This window comes from Bactrocera oleae, chromosome 3 (genome assembly GCF_042242935.1).
Source record: "Bactrocera oleae isolate idBacOlea1 chromosome 3, idBacOlea1, whole genome shotgun sequence".
Classification (NCBI taxonomy): Eukaryota; Metazoa; Arthropoda; class Insecta; order Diptera; family Tephritidae; genus Bactrocera; species Bactrocera oleae.
In genome coordinates this window covers 89,306,817-89,325,804 of record NC_091537.1, presented here as the reverse complement: position 1 = coordinate 89,325,804, position 18,988 = coordinate 89,306,817, and the positions used below count along the sequence as shown (strand labels likewise).

The following is an 18,988-nucleotide window of genomic DNA, read 5'->3' as shown; positions in this document are numbered from 1 at the left end:
GAAAGTTTTAGCCCTGATCTGATAATGCTAAATGTTTAGTACTAAAATGTAACAAGAATTTCTCCAATGACTATTTTTATTGAAAAGTCATACTGTTGAATCAAAAATCTTTACATTAATTAATATCTTAGCTCGTTGAACACAATGTTTTAGAATTGTTGCGCTTGTAAGCAATTTGTAAATGTTAACCAATTGCTGTAAATTTGCCACTTTAACTAACCGCATCCTAACAATAAAGTCATATAAAATTAATTATGCTCTAAACACTTATCTTTGCAGCTCCAAAAATGATTGCTTATCATCATGCGTAAGCAAGCGTACAGTAGCGAAGCTCAAGCCAACAGTGGAGCAACAATTTCCGACACAAAATGCGCGCAGCATAAAAAAGTGCTAACAGCAAGCATAAAAACTACATTAAATTCAATAATTGTAGACAAACTTTGCGAATAATTCAATTCGTGGGCGCCCGAAATTATGCATTAACGGTACTTAAGCGGTTCCGAGTGTTTAAAAACGTTTTAGCACCAAAAACGCACAGACAACACAACTTAATGTCTCAGTTGTAATTAAGTGCGCAACAAATGCAAGCTAAAATGTTGTTGTTGCGGCAGCAGTTGTGTGCCAAATAGTAGAAAAAGAAAATTATGTGCAGCTCAACAAATTGAAGTTGTAAAAATAAAGTGTCTACGTGGCGGCAGCGCGAGTGTTTCAAAGTTTGCCACATTAAAAGCAGTAACAACATGCTTGCATTGGCGGCAATGCAGAAGATTATTAAAACATAATTTAAGGGCGAAAGTTGCGGGATAACGCAAAAGGTAGCGGAGATATTCGAGAAAGAAGTGTAAACGCCCCAAAGTAGGCAACACAAATAATATTTTAAGTGCGCTGGTAAATAGCGCAAAAGCGAAAGCAAAGTAAACATCACAAGTATATGTGAATGGGTAGACGTTTATACTTGCATGTGTATGTGTGACATGCCCTCGGAATTACACGTGCAAACAAAGTGTATTCACTGAAAAAAAAAAAATTTAGAAAAAACAGTTTTTGAAAAGTGGAAACTGCAAACGCGTGAGAAAAGTGCCGCCTCTGCCGCATATGAACACATATACAAGCAGAGAGTGCAAAATATCATATTTGTATAAGTGTGTATTTGTGCGTGTGTGTGTAAAACTTACGTCAAACAAGGCAAGTGTGTCGTAAATTGGTAAAGTTTAAATGAATTTGTTGTTACGAGCCCACAAAAATAACACAAAAACAAACAAAGCACACACACACACACACAAAATCAAGCAAGCAAAGTCCTCCATTTCATTACTTTGCTTTATTTCCATTCCTCTGCCATTCGGTAGGCTTTTACACTTGACAAAGCAAAATTCGTCGCGAATACGGAAAAGTTTTCGTAAAGTGCCGTTATGCGTGTAAAGTTTGTTGTGTCGTTCGTTGGTTGACGCGCGTCGCGCCTCATCGTCGGTGTAAATTGCTCGTGTGCAAAAAAGTGAACGTACTCGCAAGCGCTTGTTTCATGCATAATTGCGTGTGTATGTGTGTAGTTGTGTAGGTGCGTGTGTGTTAAGCACATGTGTCGACTGTCAAAGACCTACTAACCAACTTGTGAGCAAAGCGGAAGCAGCAAAGTTTGTGCCCTAAAAGTGTGCACAACAACAACAGCTAGCAAAGCTGTTGAATATATGTAAGTTTCTGGTTTATTTGTTTTATCTTTACATATAGATGTATGCATATTTGCCATATATGTATTTATGTTATGTTAATCTTTTATGTACAGTTATTATTACTTTTATTTATTTTGCTACGCGCTGCACAAGCCTGGCTGCTGTGTAGTATTTGCGCCCCTGCGGCCACTTTTACTTTACAAATATACAAATATATAAATTTTTTGTTTCTTTTTCTGCATATTTCCCTTCCTATCTTCTACCTTTCACTTATTTGTTCGCCTTACAACTTCCTTTGCTGCACCTTGTCATAGTGCCAAAGTGCCACAGTGCAGCGGCGTTTCCGCTGCGAGGCACGTCTCGACGAAATGTCAACAAGCAGTTGTCGTGTATTTTTGTAATTTCTTTTTAAAATTATTGTTTGGCTATATGTATTTTGTAGCGCGCTGTCTTTTGTTGTTTTTGGCAATCGTGTGAAAAGTTGGAGCCGGAGTTGTTAAGCTAGCGTATATTTTTCACATTTTCCATGTGGCAGTAGGTGGCGCAAAAAAGCAGTGAAAGTAAACAAATAAAGACAGTCGTCTTTGGCGCATTTACAGGCGCAAATAATACACCGACCAATTTGATTTTTCAGCAAATTTGTGGAAATTATTTTGATAGCGTAAAGTGAGTGGCACACCTATTGTCGCAATCTCTAAACTCTGTCTTATTTTGTGTCAACAGCTTGTAAATTTACAGTACTTTGATTTTGAAGACAAATAATGGCTTTTGGGAATTATGGCTGAACCAAGATTGAGTTAAGATTCGTTAAGGTGGTGTGCGCGTAGTTGTCAAGTTGTTGCTATGAACACAGCTTCTTATTTTTTCGGTTAAAATAATAAAAAATGAAAAAACAAAAAATTATATAAATTCATTGCCTACATTTAGGATTCCTTAAAATACATTTTAGCAGCGACCTAATTTCAGAAATATATAAACTTACAGTACATTGACGTGGGTGACAAATAATGGCTCTTGGGTGTTATGACTGAACGAAATTGTTAGCTTTGGTTGTTTTTCGCTGAAAATTTATTTTAAATTTGGAAGGCTTTAGCTTAGTATAATAATTTAATTTTGATATTTTTGCGTGTAAAAACAAGAATGCGGTTCACATGTTTAAAAATATTTGCTTTTTGGGTCTATAATTTTTTTATGAGCTATTAATTTTAATTGTTGTGTGCGGTAACCTAAATGTAGGCAACGTTATTTTATAGTCGCCGAAAAAAAGTGTTGCCTACAGTTAGACCTTTCCAAAGACATTTGGTCATATACAAACATTTATTTAGTTATCTCACTAACGGTCTTAATGAGTGCTTTAAATGTGAAAAATAAGGGAAGGAGTTTACAAAAGGCTTCGAATATTAGAAATGAATAAACTAAATGATTTATTCACTACCAATGAAATTAGTTAAGTTGCTCATAATTTTATAATTTATCAGTTTAATTTTTTATTATTTTTTTTATGTTTCTCCATACAATTATTGTAATTTACTATTAAAAAAAAAGTTATATATTTTCTTATCTTTTTTTAATAATTTTTTTAAATCATGTTGTTAGTTTATTATTAAAAAATTTAGCCACATTTTTGTTTGCTCAACAAAGAGCAGCAATTATTTCTTCCGCGAATTTCAAAACTTAGTTTACAACTTGTTCATTCACATTTGATTTCTTTAAGCGAAACTGTGTTGAACTCCTGAAACTATGCAACATAATAATTATACACCTGCCATGTGCATTCACCGACTTTTCGGTCACTTTAAATGGTAAATTAATTGCAAATGTACGGAAATAAGTGGCATCTTAATTTACTTATTTCGTTTCGGGTTGCAGATGGCGGATGGCAAGTTAAACTTTTAAAACTTTTTACTGTGCCGAATAAGCGATATTTTGGTTTATGAAGGTGTTTCGTTTAGAGGATTTAATTTTGAAAACAGTTATTGCAAGGAAATTGAGGTGCAAAGTTTAGAGTATAATTTTATGTGAAATTTGTATATATATTTTATAAATATAAATATAAATATAAATATAAATATAAATATAAATATAAATATAAATATAAATATAAATATAAATATAAATATAAATATAAATATAAATATAAATATAAATATAAATATAAATATAAATATAAATATAAATATAAATATAAATATAAATATAAATATAAATATAAATATAAATATAAATATAAATATAAATATAAATATAAATATAAATATAAATATAATAAGAAACAAGTAAGGAAGGGCTAAGTTCGGATGTAACCGAACATTTTATACTCTCGCAAAGTCAAATGGTATACTCGTTTTAGATTTCTTTGTGGATTGACTGATATTTTCGGTAGAAGGTCAACTATAGGCACTGGGGTCCACATATTTAGTACTTAGGGGTTTGAACAGTTTTGGTTCGATTTAGACAATTTTTGGCCGCAAGGTGGCATACTTTAATTGCATTATTCACGCAAAGTTTTACGCCGATATAATCATTGTTGCTTGATTTGCATAGTGGAAAGTGAAAGGATCAAGTGGTATTTAAAATGGTGTCATATGGAAAATAGGCGTGGTTGTAGTCCGATTTCGCCCATTTTCGCACTATAACATAGAAACATGAAAAGAACGTCACGTACCGAATTCGGTTGAAATTGGTTAAGCAGATCTCAAGATATGGGTTTTCACCTAAAAGTGGGCTGTGCCACGCCCACTGTCTAATTTTGAACGCGGTTCCTATAAAGTCATCTTATACCATCTCAGAGATAAAATTTAATGTCTCTGGCGTGTTTAGTACTTGATTTATCGCGCTTTTAGTAGTTTTTAACAGTACCGTTATATGGGGAGTGGGCGGAGTTGCCACCCGATTTCAACTATTTTCACACCGTCAATAGAAGTGCTAAAAACATTTGCTTCTAGTGAATTTTGTTAGTATAGCATTAGCGGTTTAGGAGATATGCACATTAAACTTATTAGAGGCGGGACCGCGCCCACTTTTTAAAAAGAAGTTTTAACTGCAGATGTCCCTCCCTAATGTGATCCTGTGTACCAAATAACAGTCTTGTATCTTATTGCGGAGCTTAGTTATGGCAAGTTATTTGTTTTTGATTAATGGCGTTTTGTGGGCGTGGCAGTGGTCCGATTACGCCCATCTGCAATACCAACCGTCTCACGGTAACAAGAAACATGTCTACCAAGTTTCATAAAGATATCTCAATTGCTACTCAAGTTAGAGCTTGCACGGACGGACGGACAGACGGACAGACAGTCACCCAGATTTCAACTCGTCTCTTCATCCTGATCATTTATATATATATAACCCTATATCTAACTCGATTAGTTTTAGGTGATACAAACAACCGTTAGGTGAACAAAACTATTCTACTCTGTAGCAACAGGTTGCGAGAGTATAAAAACGTTAAATTCGGTTGCACTGAAGCTATTATACCTTTACTTACAAGCACTTGATTTCGATCGTTCGGTTTGTATGGGAGTTATATGCTATAGTGATTCGATCTGAGCAATTTCTCCAGAGAATTTATTACTGTCTTAAGTTAGATATCTCATCAAACGAAAAAGCTTTCCATACAAGCGCTTGATTACGATTGTTCAGTTTATATGGCAGCTATATGTTATAGTGGTTCGATAGTGGCCGTTCCGACTAATCTGCAGCATTTTGGATAGAAAAGGACATGTGCGAAATTTCAGATCGATATCGCGTATTTTTAGACGGACGGGTATGGCTTAATTGACTCAACTCGTCATGCTGATCATTTATTTATATACTTTAAGTTTCCTTTTGGGTGTTACAAACTTCGTGACAAACTTAATAAAAGTTGCAATTCAAAAGTTTCAGGACTTTTATTAAAAAACGAATATTATTTGTTTCAAGAAGGTTATCGAATGACTTTTTTAGGTAATTTGTCGGTATAGCGTTGAGGATGGCATCAACGTCAGCATAGCGGAATAAAAATCGCAGAGTGCCATATCACGCGAATAGGGTGAATGGTTGATGATATGAATGCGATTTTTGGTCAAAAAGTCTATCTGATTCATCGCCATAAACTTGTTTCATCATTTGATGAGTTTTGGTAAAAGTTTTACCAAGTTTAAAACAAAACTTAATGTTGGCTCTTTGTTCGATGCTCATTTTCCGACCGACACTACAAATGTAATGTCACATGTAGCGCGATATTTAAGCTGTTATACAAGTCAGTTGTTATATAAATTTTATACGACAACACTGAAGAATACACAATTAAGGGATAACAATTTCAGACAGATGGAGCCACTACAAGCCACGTTGTTTAAAAGTCCTGGAACTTTTGAATTGTACCTTGTATGAAATCAATAGGGTATTCAGGATATAAAAAAAATATCCGAAACTGCGGCTTCAGAGCATTAATATGTATTTGCAAAACTTATATTATAGTGGTTCATTTGTCAAGCTTTAGTTTCTTACCATAGAGAAAATTCTCTACATTTCATTCTGTGCCTAGCCTAATAATCAAAATTTCGGCTTCAATGCTCAGATATCTAGAAGTTATTCTAAAGTCCTCCATTCGACAAATTTTACGCTTAAAGGTTAATATTCCACTATGTGCATAGCCTATTCATTACAAAATTAGAGTTGATCAGGGTTGCAAATTTTGTATTCAAAAATTTTTCATTAAAAATACCCTTTTTTTTATTTTTGACTCCGATTTTGTTTTTCAATTCAGTTTTTCGGGTTAGAGACTTGAAAATCATTTTAAATTAAGACTTCCGGGACTAAAAAATTAATTTTAATGCTAATTCTGTTATTTTTTTAATGTATTATTGGCAAGCCTGGGGTTGATAAACAGAATTTTGAATATACGTTTTTATAGATTAGCGTTTTCATCCTTTAACTAATCGCAATGTAGATACCGCAAGAGAAACCTTTACACACACATTTATTTTGACTCTTTGAATATTCTGACATATAAAATAATAATACACCTGGTACATAGCCTAAAGTACTATTTAACAGTTTTCTCCACTATTTTTAAAATTTAAGTAAAAATTTAAATTTTTTTAATGCCTCTCAAAAATATACAAAATACTAGCTAAAGTGTGGTTAACAATTTCATTGGGCTTCAGTATGAATTCTCGGCCTCCCCCAAATATATAACGTCAAGCAATGCTGCCCAACTGTGACTAAGTTCAGCCATTTGTTTATTTACGTCTCTTATTTGCATGCTTCATTGCCTTAAACTTTACGCAAAAATGTAAATTATGTGCGCACAACCATTGCACACACATAGCAGATATTGTGCAACAACAACAATAACAAAGTGTTTTGCGCACCTAGAAAAATATATTAAACAAAGTTTGTTGCTCTTAAGCGCACCGGTACGCATTACGTAAAAGCAAAACTATACATGCGCCGCCTTAAAGTATGCTATGACTACAGAGTTGTATTCATTTGCTTGTTTGTTGGCAAATTTCATACAAATTTATTGCTGATAACTTTTCAACTTGTGAAATTTGTCTACTGCAACGCCAGCACCAGATATTTGTCAAGCGGTGAAATATATTGTTTCGGTGCTGTGCCAGTGGAGAGCCTTAATTTTTCGGATGTACCAAAGACCTTGTCATGTGTGTGTGTGTGTGTGCAGGTGTGAATATATGATACCCAACACCAGCAAGCACTCCTCACTACCAACACAGCTGCTCAAATCTAGATTCCCATTGCCGCAATTTATTATAATGAATTGCATATACGTGTACATTTGATTGCGCAGGCGTTGGTGTGTGCCACATATACTACCACATATATAATTTGGTGTATGTTGGGTGTGTTTTGTATCAAATCACAATCACTGGCGTGCAAGAAATTGAAGTTGTCGAAGTGAACGTTTCAATAAACGCAACGGGCATGACGATCCCGTCACGTACGCACAAACACAGTGATGAGTATAAATATGTATGTACACATATATATGATATTATTGTGAGCACTGGTTGCGTCTGTGTCGTGCTGTCGAGCTGTCGGTATATTGTTCATCATGTCGTTAAGTGAGCAGATATCCACGTGTATATTGTGTTTGCTTTTGCGGTTTTTAAGTGATAAGGTTGCTGCGGTTATGTTTACACATGTACATATGTATATATAAATAATTGGAGAACTCAGAAAGTGGCTGTCCAGTAGTCAGAAGTGAGTTTGAAGTCGTGTTCCCGGCAGGAAATGAAGAATCGAAAACTAATGGAAATGAAACAGTTAACATGTTTTGATGCCACTAACCTATATCAAATTCAGAGAGAGAAGAAGAGCGGAAAGGGGAGTACGGTAGTGGTATTTTTAGTTCTAACGATTGCACTCAGTTTAAAGATCACATTAAAAATATAATGGAGTTAACATTTAAATTAATTTTGTATCAATTTTGAATTCCCAAAAAGCTTGATTAAAAATAATTTAAACATTTTTACTTCCAAATACCGCTTTTTTAAATAAAAAAAAATTTTAATATCAAAATTTGGATTAAAAATTAAAAACGGAAATTTTTACCGGTCTAGAAATCAATGCCAAACCCAAGTTCATAGTTAAAATTAAGTAATTATTATTTGAAAATAAAAAAAATAAATGTGTTTTTGAATTTTAATTATTTTCTCGCTTTCGTACTTCGTGTTCTACCACTTAGGTTAGCTTTGTAAAAATAATACTTATTTTTAATAAAATTTCAAGAGAGAGATAAAGAGAGAGAGAAAGAGAGAGAGAGAGAAAGAAAGAGAGAAAGAGAGAGATAAAGAGAGAGAGAGAGAGAGAGAAGAAGAGAGGTAGTGTTTAATATTCTTGCTTCTAACTACAGAAATCGGTAGTATCAATTTATCTTGTTTACGTGATTTAAAAAAAATTTAGAAGTTAATTTCAGACATTTCTTCAACTTGACTGTAATTCTTAACTGGTTTATAATTAATTCTTATGTTATACATATACCGTTAATGTTTAACAATGCTTCAAAATTCATTACTTTTACATCTATTTTTATGCAAATCACTACATCTTGCTCAAACTTTATTCAACTCACTCACAATTCTCAACACCTTCACCATCTGCTTTTATTGCTTAATCTAAACACTTAACAATTTACCAGGCTTTTAAAAGGTATTGACAACTCCTCCCTGCTTGGTATACTCGTAATATTATATAAGAAGGAATGAAAATAATATAACAAAATATACTAAGTAAGTGGAATGGCGGCAAATGTGTACTGATGCGCACGAAATTTAGCAAGGTAGCTTATTTCATTCGGGTTTGTTGAATTTTTAACTTTGTTTCGCAATTACATTACATTTTTTGAACAGATGTATTTGTGTTCACATGCATGCTTCAGTGGCGGAGAAGAAATATGCTGCATTTTGTATGGCATGAAAATAACTTAATGATGATTGCAGACTAAATTGAATATCTCTAATTTGAAGAAATTGTGACAAAATTGAGGAAAGTTCAAAAGTTGTACCAATCTTTTTTTGTTTTTCTGTTGGTAGATACATACATATATAAGAATTGAAAGCCACAGTAAAGCAAGATATCGTTTCTTTTGCCACTCAAACTTGAAGAAAAAAATGATTAAATTTCAGTGGTCATATCTGACTCAATTTTACTTTAATTAAGAATTCTCTGCGGTTATCTTAGATTTTGGATGCCGGTGTGAGCTGAGTTTGATGTCTCATATGTTTTGTGAACTTTTATATAAATTATGTGTTTTAGTAAGCGAAGACTCTGAAAACAAAAACAACATTTTAAGACATAAAACTAATGGTGAAGTGTCTGAATGGGCATACTTATGCTTGAGAAGAAAAATAGTTCGTCGAAAGATTTTCGGAGAGGGATTTATAAAGAGCGCTGAATACTGGTCATTCCTAAAGTTACTCATGCTTACAAAAACAACTTTTGTTGCAATTGGAATCATCTTTATTAATAAAACATATTTCAGCATTAGATATATTCCTATCTCAAGGAAGATATTTACTTTTTTTAAATCGTTTTCAAATGCATTGTGTTCCACCTCCGAAGCCTACCGACTTATTTATCTATAGTATATTTTTTATCTAAAGAACTTTGAGCTAATTTGATAGCTAGATAAATACCGACCAGATACAAATAAATGTCTGTTTATATTTGCGCTCTGTACAATAGTTAATATCGGAAATTAGAGTAATTACTATAGCATGTTCTGATACAGTACTCAGTTGATCAATTAATATGATAGATAAGTACCTATTGTTACCTAATGACTAAAAAAACATTTTCACGTATTTTAATATACATTTTTATACTCTCGCAACCTGTTGCTACAGAGTATAATAGTTTTGTTCACCTAACGGTTGTTTGTATCACCTAAAACTAATCGAGTTAGATATAGGGTTATATATATATAAATGATCAGGATGAAGAGACGAGTTGAAATCCGGGTGACTGTCTGTCCGTCCGTCCGTCTGTCCGTCCGTCTGTCCGTCCGTCTGTCCGTCCGTCTGTCCGTCTGTCCGTCCGTCCGTGCAAGCTCTAACTTGAGTAAAAATTGAGATATCTTTATGAAACTTGGTAGACATGTTTCATGGTACCGTGAGACGGTTGGTATTGCAGATGGGCGTAATCGGACCACTGCCACGCCCACAAAACGCCATTAATCAAAAGCAAATAACTTGCCATAACTAAGCTACGCAATAAGATACAAGACTGTTATTTGGTACACAGGATCACATTAGGGAGGGGCATCTGCAGTTAAATTTTTTAAAGTGGGCGTGGTCCCGCCTCTAATAGGTTTAATGTGCATATCTCCTAAACCGCTAATGCTATAATAACAAAATTCACTGGAAGCAAATGTTTTTAGCACTTCTATTGACGGTGTGAAAATAGTTGAAATCGGGTGGCAACTCCGCCCACTCCCCATATAACGGTACTGTTAAAAACTACTAAAAGCGCGATAAATCAAGCACTAAACACGCCAGAGACATTAAATTTTATCTCTGAGATGGTATAAGATGACTTTATAGGAACCGCGTTCAAAATTAGACAGTGGGCGTGGCACAGCCCACTTTTAGGTGAAAACCCATATCTTGAGATCTGCTTAACCGATTTCAACCAAATTCGGTGCATAACGTTCTTTTTATGTTTCTATGTTATAGTGCGAAAATGGGCGAAATCGGACTACAACCACGCCTTCTTCCCATATAACACCATTTTAAATTCCATCTGATTATTTCACTTTCCACTATGCAAATCAGGCAACAATGACTGTATCGGAATAAAACTTTGCGTGAATAATGCGATTAAAGTATGCCACCTTGTGGCCAAAAATTGTCTAAATCGAACCAAAACTGTTCAAACCCCTAAGTACTAAATATGTGGACCCCAGTGCCTATAGTTGACCTTCTACCGAAAATATCAGCCAATCCACAAAGAAATCTCAAACGAGTATACTATTTGACTTTGCGAGAGTATAAAATGTTCGGTTACATCCGAACTTAGCCCTTCCTTACTTGTTATTATTGCCTTCAAAATAGGTTCCTGAGCCAATACAAGCATGCCAATGTTTATCAAATTTTTCATACACTTATCATAAGCCTCAGTGCCATCGCCGCTTTTCGTTTTTTTCTGTCAGATTCAGCTCATTTTTTAGCGGCATTCGCTAGGTTATTGGACAGTTTCGACCTCATGTTTATAAACCCAGTGAGTTGATCCGTAAGAAATTATGAGATCCTATGCTATATCTCTGATGCGACGACTGCACTGCACAAGCACTGTTTTCTTAACTTTTTCAATGTTATCGTCATTATCAGAGGTGAATGGACTCGCACGAGACAAGCTTTCGATGACTTCACAACCTTCACTGAATGCTTCGTGACACTCTGATAGTGGTGATCGTGATAAGGTAGAGTCTCCAAAACACTTCTGCCCCATTTTTAACGCTATTAATAATACGGTTTGTGCGCGAAGTTTATTTGGATCTGTCCAAGTCAAATTTGATCAGATAGATATATTTTAAAGTTTCTTATAAATTTCTTCGTAAACTAATTTCTTAATCAGAAAAAATTCAAAAATTAAAGAAAAACTTAATTTTATTTCATTTTAAGCAACATCATCAAAGGTTTAATTTCCCAGCCACGAGCAGTAATAAATAATTTCTTTAGACTGCATTTGAAATTGTTTATTTTCACATCTCAACTATGCAACCATAAATATTTTCCGTTACACAAGCACATTATTTTCTATTGCCAAGGCTTACAGTCTTATACATTTATGAAATTGGCACTCAATTACTATGCAGCCTCTCGCTGTATGCCATAGGCAATCCTTTTCATCCTTTGCCATGTACTAGAAACACTTATCGACAAAAATATGCTGTTATTAACATCTCGAGTCAATCAGGCTTATAAATTCAATTTCACGTAAGAACACAAAGTTGAATACGAATTATGGCTGATTTTATGCGTCTTACATGACACGCCTTAACGCACACACACTTAAACATATGAAGGCAGGCATTCGCATACTGTGAGCTGGAGTAGGCATCTTGAGGAATATATTATGAAACGAAATATAATTCAAGCGGCAATAAAAATGTAGACCTGAATATGCGCAATAACGGCAAATCGTGTACAGTAAAAAAAGTGAAAAAACAACAACAACGCCATCAAGCAAATGGATACTTCAAAGCCATCGCACATTTATTGGCACACAAAACGAATTTATGTGTCGTAGTAGTGCACTTAGATTTTATCGAAATAAAATATAAATAAATGTAGAAAAAAAATATATAAAAAATCTTCGGTAACAAAGTACAAAGCCGTGACTTGATGCGTGATATATCAATTCCGAGCAATTGACGTTTGTCGAATGTTTGCGGCACTTGGTTGCTGTTCCTTTCGAGTGGTGAGCGACAATTGCGTTATGTGCCTAAAAGTGAGCTAAGCCTTGTAGTGTGGGTACACTGTGTGTGTGTGTATGTGTGTGAGCTGGTTAGACTCTTATCCTCGCCAGAGAGTGTGTAGAGTGTGCGCAATGAATGCTTGCGCTTATTTATTATTGGCTTGTGGTTTTGCAAGTAATATGTGCATGCTCTTAGGCTTCTAGCACCGCAACTAATATACTTAGCTTGGTATTTATTTTCGTGTATCATTAAAAACTTGAGCTGCCTTATGCTTGAGCGATTTCTTGTTTGCTATTTTGATTATGATGGCTTATACATTTGCTATACTTTTACGCCTAAATGTAGACTTGCCACATCCGTTTATCAGCGATGTACAATAACTACTTAGCAGGTGACGCAAAGTGCACGCAGAGTATTATATATATATAAAAGGGTATCTTATGACATGAGTTAAATGTGAGCTTTTAAGGGCGTGATAGCGGGTAATAAACAACACGTGGTAAAAACTCACAACAAATAAGCAATTAATAATAGTTTTTCCTTAAATAGTCTCCAGGCAATAATACCGCGCATGCAATTTTGCCATTTTTCTTAATTTTTTGCTAACGTCTATACCCATTACGTTCTTTTCCTTCGCGCGCCTAAAAGTATATTTTTATTGCTTGCTTATTTACTGTCTTGCTGGCCATAACTGATTACTTTTCTTTCATATATGCCTTGTTATCCCGCGTATACTTACTGCCTAGCTGTAGTACTGAAATTTACGCTCGGCGCCTGCATGTATACTTCATTTTGTGTCTTTAAAAATTATCATTTCATTAATTTTATCATCTTTTATCATTTAGTGTGAATTTTCTCTCCGCTTTTATTAATGCGATTTTCATATTGTAGCTGCCACACATCACTTTTCGCGGTTGTAATACACCCACATACACGCTTCCATGCCACAACATATCATAACGTGCTGTCAGGCGTTGGCGCTCATATTTAAATTAATGTTGCTTCAACTTTTTGTGTTTAATTATGAATGCCAGGCGTGCACTTTGTCACAAATTTTATGAGTGTGGTGTTTGAGAAACATAAACATTTCTTCATATACTACATATGTATGATTATATGCTTCGGCGTTTGCCCCTAAAAGTCTCTGCATGTGTACTCACTAAGGCAGCTTAATTTCTCTTATGTCTGGCGCCTTTTTTGATAAGACGAGTTTTCATAAGCAGATTACGGCCTAAGTAAGTCGTGTACTTAATAAGTATACGACGTCTGCGCCTGCAAGTAGGCTGTAAGACAATGTTGTATGCACTGGAGGTTTGTAATGATCGCAGAAATAAATGCGCTACCCAGAAGTTACATTTTGTTTAATAAATTGTAATGTATGCAACAAATTTTTGGCTTATTAAATATTTTAAAAATTACAATTTGTTATTTATGTTTTTTCATGCCAAATCAATGCGTTTTTTTTTCAAGTTTTTGCGTCGTTATATTCCATCGCATTTCTGACTGCATGCGCTTAGTTTCACTTTCTTATTCAAATTTTAAACATATATTTTCTCTCATTCTTTATTCTTGTTTTCCTCCACGCCTTGAACACTTTAATAAAAAGCTGTGTTTGAGTTTATTTCTCTTAACACTGAAGCCATTTTTGTGCATTTTCTGAAGTGTTTCTCCTTACTTAGGCAAGGAACGAAACTTAAATGGGCGGTAATATACACAGAAATGGTTCCAGGTGATTAGTGGTAGATTTTTTGACGTAATTTTTCATGATGATATAATTTCTTAAAACCATAGCTTTGACAGTTCTCTCCGAGAGTTGCATAAAGCCGATTTTTCTCAGTTACTCAGAGTTGGCAATCTCAGATTAATCACATTGGGGACTAAAAAAATCTTTGAGTAATTTCTAAAGCTTTGTTTCTTTTAACAACATAAATCATATTCCAAAAATTAACCAAAAATTATACTGTGGTGAGAATCCTTGGATATTATTCTTTTTTGTATTAAAGAGCGATGGACTCAGTAATGCAGAAAACATGTCCATACTCTGTAGATTAAGACTGTTAAGCGAATGATTTTAAAAAATATGAAATATGAAAAATATGAAATATAAGTTAATTCAAACGATTTTGGCCGTTAAAACTTACTTGCTATAAAGCTTAATAACTCTCCAATAGTGGGAAAAGCTCTTTTGATAGAAAATACCGAACTATTATAAGAAGATATTATTGAATACGTTTAATAATTGGTAGATAAGCGAGCAATTAAGGTAAACCGAGTTCTTAAAGTAGTTCCGAAGCTTTTGGCCATTTCAAGTAAAAAATCTTAATAAAAATTATGTGGTGAAAAGCTCAGCTGAGAAATAATTTGAGCGTCTGAAATAAAATTTTCAAGATATAGAAAACATCTGGCGTGAGTGGATCTGCTTAAATTACGTTAGATTATAGTCTGCTATGCTCGTGAGCCACACATAGATCAGTTTTGGACTTTAGCGTGGCCAGATGGATTGTCATAAGGTATGATATTTCATGAGAAGTAGTCATTCTTCGGGACGCTAGCCGCGAATTTCAATAGGTTTTGTGGCTATCAATATCTCACCGAGTGTTAGATCACGCGGGGCTCCCAAATGTTTGAAGCAACCTTTCCACTATCTCATTGCCATCGATGCCTTTATGATCTGGCGCCCAGTAGAAGTGAAGTCGCTGGTTCTTGGCGACACTCTCCACTACTGCCCTGGCCGATATGTGAAACGAGATTATTGCCTTGATTGCTGTTTGGCAGTATCTTTTTTCGAGACATCCGTACAAATGGTTAATGAGTGGACAAGGGTCCATTAGAAGATTTTCGATGGTTGAAAGACTGAGAAAAATACTTATAAAAATTGTTTTCTAAACCGTTTCTTAATGTCCAAAAAGTCTGAAATTGCATAAAAATTCATCTCTGTCATCACTTACGGTAAAAAGTTTAGTTCATAAATTGCCTGAAAGCGTGAAGATGCTCTACCTAGCAGAGCTTTACAAAATAATGAGAGAAAAATTATAATGATTAGAATGAAGAATTATCTTTTAGAAACGTTTTTTTTTTTTTATTTGAAAGATCGTGAGTAATTGAAAGACCGCCACAAGCTTTCTGATTGAATTCACCATAGGGTGTATATATAGAAAATTCTAAGTAGAATTAGTTTGTTTTCCAATGGTTATTTTTGGAGTAAAGATAAACTCCACGAAAATAGTTCTCCCTTTCTCTTGTTTTACAATTATCGTTAATTTTTGCTTCCGCCCGGAAAATATATTAATTTCTGCTCCATTATACAGACCCAACACTTACACGTGTTGTGCTTTTTTGTGTTGAGGGAAGAACAATAAAATAAACGAAAAAATGAAAACCAAGGACATAAATTAAAAACAGTAGCGTAAACCTAGCGTAAAGTAGGACAATGTGAAATAGAAAGTGAAAGCTGCCATATACTGCAGGGGATAAAATGAAAGCAATCGAGGTAGAATGAAACGGTAGTTGCGGCTGCACCGTGACAGGTAATTTTTTGCGTGGCTAAACATGTTTTTTTGCGGGCAATGTGTTGATGGTATGGGTGTGTGCAAACGTTTAGCAACGACATATATTGAAACGCATACGCCCACAAGTAGGCATTGGCGTAAAATGAAACCCGAATTGACTGTAGATGATACATTTTGAATTATAGTGTGAAAATGTGTGTGGAAAACGGCGATAAGCAAACACACACGCTGTTTTCTTGCATAGCCGATGTTGTTAGCCGATGCGTGCTCCGCATACGTGTACATCACAAGTGGCAACATAGCGTCGGAGTGTAGGCAAAGGCTGTAACACGAGCTGCATGCGAGAGTATGAATGTGCGCTTAGATAAGCAGGGTGGCTAGAAAACATGCTGCATACAAAAAGTGCTGTATGGTCGCAGACTCATGCATTGTAATCCGTTCGTAGGGTATACACATAGATAATAGGCGCCTAAAAGTGCACAAGTACTCGTTGTGTAGAGCAAATGACTGAAAAGATGTTGTTCAACGTTGTATTGGAGGGTGCAAAAAAATAAACTGGTTAGCTTTTTTGCTGTTACATGCTTTAAGTAGTGACAAAACAGTCAGTAATGACCGCACAATGCCAAAATGTAGGCTAGAAAAAATGAAATCTGGTGCTACTCAGCGCAAAATGTGTCACAAGTGCAGTAGTTCTAGGGCTCTGCAGACACTGTGGTGTGAAAGTGTGGCAGAGTGCTTAGAATGACTATAAAGCGCCAAAAAGTAGACAGAAATTACAAGCAAACTACAAGCAATGGCAACATGTGTAGATAGGAGGATATATGTAGACTGAAAGTTGGCGTAAACAGACTTTCTGTGTATATATATTGAACCATATGAAGTAGCGAAAGTGAATCATGATCATTATGCGCCAAATAGTAGGCTGGTAAAAAAATCTCTTGAATTATGCAAGCAAAAACACGATAAGCATTGCCTGCATTTGCTTATTGTGTTAAAGCAGAGCATACAATCGGCGCGTTTTTTCTTGTTTTGGAGGCCTTGAATTTACTGCTTTGCGATTCGGCACTATGCGTGGCATGTTTTTGGGCGCACAAAGGAGCTTTGTATTTGCTGAAGCTTGTTGTTTATTGTGGCCGCTAGCTTGTCAAATGCCAGACCACATTAATAAATCAAGCGTGAACAGAGAGCGCCAATAAAAAACCGAAAGCATAAGCGGAACCTTGGAAAATTATACTAGCGAACAAAAAAAGCGGCTAAAAGCCTAAAAAACGACAAGAAAGTTATGAGCAAGGGAAAACGGCATGAAAAACTGTAACTGTAAAGAAGAAACTAAACACAAACGGCGCTGTAAGTGCCTGCTGTGTTTTGCCATTTACGTAATATTACATAAGTCCTGCCTAAAAGTATGCTACAGTCACAAGTGTGTGTGTGCAAATAATTGACAGGCCGTACACGGTCAAGTGGTATCGTGATATCGGAAATCACAGTGAAAGCTAAACACACGCAGTTAAGGTAACAAAGTTTTCCAAGTATGCCTAAAAGTGTGCTACAATTTGCGTTGACTTGTTTGCATTGTGCTTAATAAAATTTGCGCCGACACGCGCTATGGCGTGCTGTGTTGCTGTGTCACATAAAAGTTTCAAGCGTAAAACATAGAATTACAAAAATAAAAACAACAACAAAGCAATAAGCTCAAAGTCAACGTTTTGTCAACACGTGGTGCTAAACGCTTACAAACCCACATAACAAATAAACGAAAGCACAAATGGCGGAACGCGTAGAGAATTATGATTTGATTCGATTGTATTCGCTCAGTGCGCCTAAAAGGCTGCAACGTGCTCTTGAATACACTCAGGCACACACATACATATAAAAAGCGACTGCTGCTGCCAAACATTAATCACAAATGTTGCCAGCTATTGGGCGGGCGTATGCCAGCAACAACAGCAGCTATAACTGTAATCACAACAACAACAATATACATATTTTTTTAACTGTTTCGCTGGCCTTGCGTCTCGTCACGGCACGTCTGTTATCTTTGCCACGCCGAAACACCCGTTGTACATATATGTGAGTGTGTGTGTGCCTGTGGTTGATTAGTAGCTTTTGGCGTTCGCATTCAGTTTGAACGGCTAGCTCGGTTAGCTGTCCTGCCGAGTCGACTGTCAGTGACTTGCTGTGAATTGTTTATGATTTTCGTAGCGTCACAACGTTCACACAGCAGCAGCGGCAGCGGCCGCGTCAGTTTGGGAGTAGAGTAGCAGCAGTGCTACCACATTATAACACTTTGCACAATTGCGCTTGGCAGGCTTGCCATGCGGTTGGCAGTAGTAAATCAGCATCAACTCTAAATGTCAGCATGTCAATAAGAATTTTAGATGTGTTTTTGTTATTAGCTTTATTGCTGTTGATTTTCGGGTTGTTGTTGTTGCAAAGTTTACTGTCCCAGTGTTTGTTGCTATTGCTGTGCGGCGCAATTTTACGCAAAATTCCCATCATGGATAAATTTGTGTTGGAATTGTTTTCTGGCTCTGTTGTTGTTGTTGTGTTCTTGATGTTTTCATATTTTTGTTATTGTTGTATTTCTTGTTATTTTTATATTTGCTGTTATTATTGTATTGGTTGTTGTTTTTGCATTTTTTTGTCATTTTTGTGTTATTGTTATTGTTGTTGTATTTTTTATACTTTCACATTTCATTCGGTATTCATATGCTTGCTTCAGTACCCAGCGGTGTAAATGGCAAAACAATAAAGCGCACTGACGTTAGCAAATTTTTGGCCGAAAATTGTTTTTTCCAACTTTTAGATTTATGTATTTGCCAGTTGTCGAAAGAGGTGGTGGTTGCTTGCTTTCTAAGCGCCAATTGGCCTTCTGGTGACAGTAGGAT

General features: G+C 35.4%; 1 protein-coding gene across 1 annotated transcript in view; it reads left to right on the top strand.

Moving 5' to 3' along the window:
• The window catches only part of LOC106614816 (streptococcal hemagglutinin), a 411,732-nt gene that overhangs the window by 16,289 nt on the left and 376,455 nt on the right, over positions 1-18,988 (top strand). The window contains exon 2 of the mRNA XM_070107173.1: positions 280-1,690. The gene's annotated coding sequence lies outside the window, so the exon portion shown is untranslated. The remainder of the gene's footprint in view (positions 1-279; positions 1,691-18,988) is intronic.